Here is a 4,206-nt window from a genome sequence, read left to right as displayed (position 1 = left end):
CACAGCCTCAGAGCCCCGTCTTCCCATCTCTTCTCTCCTTAGAAGACCCATGGCCCTGTGAGTGCTGCATGCAGGTGAGAGGCTGAATTCTGTTTCATCAGCAACCTGACAAGGTCAGGTACGTGGACGCAAGGTCACCCACAGGATGCGGCTGTTTCATGGGCTGCTGTCCCTGTAAGTGACAGAATACAAACAAACCCAAAGTCAAGTTTGATTAAAATGCTGGATTTCATGTTGAAGTAGCATTAGCTGATAAGAAATCCACGTGAATTCCAGAGCTTCATATCCCAGCTTCTCTTGCCATGAAGAAGGAAAATGTGGTCCAAAATGCACGAATGAATAACGTACGAAATGACAGCCAGATGGACTGTGCTCTCCTCGTGGGGTGTCTGGCAGTGGCCATGCACAGATGATGGTCATGGAGTCACACGGGAGGTGCGATGCACAAACCTTGCTCCAGGATGTGATTTTGTGCCCAGAGAGCCAGGACAGGCCATGATAGTGATACATTTAAACCTGGAAACTTAGTTGTCGCCGGGTCATTCTGTAGAGGTAGTGACGTAAGTCCAGGAAATGGAAATGCCTAAGTTTGACTCCAGAAGAACATGAATTATATATGATGAGCAATTTGGCAGAAAAGATACAGCAATGCATCTCTCATGACGTCTCAAGTTCAAGTTGAGCATGTAATCAGAATTGTCAGCATTTTATGAAGACAAGACCATGGAAAAGAATCACCAGAGTCTGGAAATTACTAAAGAAATAAATAGTGTTAACATATATGGGTGAGTGACTGTCACCACTTTAAAACATCAGAAAAGAAATTTTTTAGGTAAATTGCAAATTATGAAATTATTTATAGGCAACTAATAATCATGAAAAGTATGCTACGTTTGTCAAAGCAGGTCACACAGCCAGGCCGACTGTCAGTGCGGGGACAGTGCCAAATTGTAGCTGCAGAGACAAAAGGCAAACTGGGAGTTCCAAAACACGAAATTCAGGGTGTGTGCTAGTGTGTGTGTGTGTGTGTGTGTGTGTGTGTGTGTCCTACTGAAGCCCAGATGTGGAGTGGGCTTTCAGCTCCATGAGTCTGCACCTACAGATATAGTCAGATGTGACCTTCAACCAGAGGAACCTAAAGGAGATGAGAGGCTCCCAAAGCCCCCTGAGCCTGTGGACTCAGGACAGTATCACTGCATCTGGCAGCCCCAGGAAGGGACTCCCTGGAAGCTTCATAAGCCCGTTGCTTGGGGACAATCTACAGTGTCATTGGGGTTTAGTGAGGCCAATTCACTATGTCTAGAAATGAGGTCAAAGCTTGTGGTGTCCCTGAGGGAGCATTGTGAGGTCAGGGCACAGATATGTAACACTGGACTAGAGACGCTAGAGGTCATGCCCTGTGAGCTCTGACAGGACCCTCCCCTGCAGGGCACAGGCTGGGCTGCAGGGGGCGCTCAGGTCCCACCAGCAGGGGCTGCAGCCCCAGGAGCAGGTGGGGAGGGAACAGAGGAGGGGCTTCCTCTGAGGGCCCAGGGCTTCCTTCCTCTTTACAGAAGAGAAAAACATTAAAACAAGGTTTGTGCAAGGATTGCTGAAGTGTCTGTAAATACCCTATTTTACTGGGAGAATTTACCAAACATAAGGGGCAATAAAATCACATTTAAAATGGGGTTTCCATGATTCAAGATGTCTTACAGCAACAATCTGAATGATGAGGATGGTGTTACTCACTTGAAATTTTCAAAATTTGGGGACACACACTGACCCCAAGATTGAAACATTCAGATCAAAGCCCAGAACTGGCTCAGGTGGTCTCCGTATTGTTCAAAGGGGGTTCTCAGTGTGGATCCCGTTATCGGGGCGCAGGGGTGGGGGGTAAGGGGGCAGGGGCTTGTTCCTCAGTGGGAGGAGCTCTGTCTGCACAGATCCTGGGATCTGGTAGGGGACACATATCCTCCATCAGGGATTAGGACTTGGACCCTCAGACGCCCACTGAACATGGTCCCTGTGTCACTGAGCTTCTCTCAGGTGGGCCAAGTTTTCAGCTATGAAACCCTCTGCTCATGAATATGCAAATGAGATGAGGTGGGCGGGGTTATATACGGACATGTCTGTGCCCTGAGAGCATCGCCCCACAGCCACACGCTCCCCTACAGACGTCCTGACAGCACAGCCCTCACCATGGACTGGAGATGGACAGTCCTCTTCCTGGTGGCAGTGGCGACAGGTAAGGGACTCCCCAGTCCCTGGCTGATGAGGGGACCTGGGCCAGTCACAGGGGATCCACCCACTCCTGTCTCCTCCCCACAGGTGTCCACTCCGAGGTCCAGCTGGTGCAGCCTGGGGCTGAGGTGAGGAAGCCTGGGGCCTCAGTGAAGGTGTCCTGCAAGGCTTCCGGATACACCTTCACCAGCTACTGGGTGCAATGGGTGCGACAGGCCCCAGGACAAGGGCTTGAGTGGATGGGATGGATCTATGGAGGCAATGGTGGCACAAGCTACGCACAGAAGTTCCAGGGCAGAGTCACCATGACCAGGGACACGTCCACCAGCACAGCCCACATGGAGCTGAGCAGTCTGAGACCTGAGGACACGGCCGTGTATTACTGTGCGAGGGACACAGTGAGATGACCCACATCCTGAGAGTGTCAGGAACCCTGAGGAGAGGGCAGCTGTGCGGTTCTGAAGATACGACAGGGACGATGTGTCTCCTGACTTCCTCACGCAGAGTCAGGAACCTGAGACGAGGAGTGAGGCTCTCAGGGCACCTCAGTCATTCAGGGAAAGGTTTCCAGTGTCCAAACATCCTGCAAGGAGGAACCAGGGAAAGCCTTTCCTGAAAGGACCTGTCATGTGTCAATGTCCTTGCAGAGGGCGCGTCTGGAGCCTCCGTGTTCTCTGAATGAGGGAGGTTAGTTCAGGCATCACCTGGGATCACTTGGGGGAGGCAGATTGGATGGTGGGGTCTCCATAGCAAGTTCCCTCTCTTTCCCCTATTTCAGAAAAACAGAACTATGTTTTGGGTGAAAGTGAGTATAGAATGAAGTGTGAATTTCTACTTCCCACCTGTGATCAAGCACCACACACATGACATCTGGGAGGACCATCATGACAAGTGGTGACAACGTCATAGGTGACACGTGTGCCAGGTCAAGCACAATCTATGTCAGCTCACTGTCCCCTCAGCCTTTCCTGCAGGGGTGAGTTCCTGAAGAGGCTTCTCTCCTCAGACCCCAGCCTGCGGGTGTCCCTGTCCCTGAGGAGTCCTGGGGGTCCTCACACAACAGGGAGCAACGTGGGGAAACCCTGGATGATGTGAGACTCACATCCAGCCTGTTACTTTCCCAGGACAAATGAATCTAATTACCTCACACTTCAGTACTCAACTCTACTCATGTTGATTCCCTCACAATCTGGGGCTCAGAGCGTGCGGTCATTTTCACTGGACGATATCAAGGTCTTGGCAGGACCACAGACACCCAGGAGGGTTTCGGGGAGGATGTGGTCTGACAATGTGTGTGTTGAAATCCTAACCCCTAGGGAGGGCTGTGTTAGCAGGTGGGGACTTGGGAGGGGCTAGGTCATCAGAGCGCAGCCCTCAGGAAAGGGAGCAGAGCCTCTCTAATGAGGCTGAGACCACTTGCTTGCCCCTCCCACCCTGTGAGGTCACAGCAGGAAGCCACCGGATGTGAACCAGGGAGAGGGCCCTCACGAGTGGTGACCATGTAGGGCCTGGGTGTTGGATTGTCACCTGCAGAACTGTGGGGAGTAAATGTATGTTGTTTATAATGTACCAGGATATGGAACTATTCATAGCAGCACAGATGGAATAGAATGGTAAAGACAGTTTATTTTTATTTTCCAGCTGCTAGAGGTGCATTCCTTGCATCCCAGGTCCTCTTCCTCCAATGTCACACCAGGAGGAGGTCACCTTCCATCAGAAGGCACATTGCTTTCCTCTCCTGGATCTAATCTCCCTCTGCCTCCCTCTGCTGTGAACACTGTGGATGCATCAGGAGTCACTCAGATAACACAGGAAAACCTTTTCCTCCCCTGGTGCCTAAATGAACCAGAATGACAAAGCCCCTTTTCCCATCAAACACTCACAGGTCCAGGCCTGACTCAGACCATCTCAGAGCTCCCTCTGCCCCCCACATATTCACACGCCTCCCACAGGCCAATTACAGTTAGAACCTCCCAACATCCC

At 51.3% G+C, this 4,206-nt stretch overlaps 1 pseudogene; it reads left to right on the top strand.

Moving 5' to 3' along the window:
- The first annotated feature begins 2,164 nt into the window (after positions 1 to 2,164).
- On the top strand, positions 2,165 to 2,630 carry LOC148758728 (immunoglobulin heavy variable 1-3 pseudogene; annotated as a pseudogene).
- Positions 2,631 to 4,206: the final 1,576 nt, after the last annotated feature.

Source organism: Rhinolophus sinicus, chromosome 3 (assembly GCF_057876585.1).
Source record: "Rhinolophus sinicus isolate RSI-liver-muscle chromosome 3, RSI-T2T, whole genome shotgun sequence".
NCBI lineage: Eukaryota > Metazoa > Chordata > Mammalia > Chiroptera > Rhinolophidae > Rhinolophus > Rhinolophus sinicus.
The sequence above is the reverse complement of the archived record's forward strand: the minus strand, read 5'-3'. Positions and strand labels throughout refer to the sequence as shown.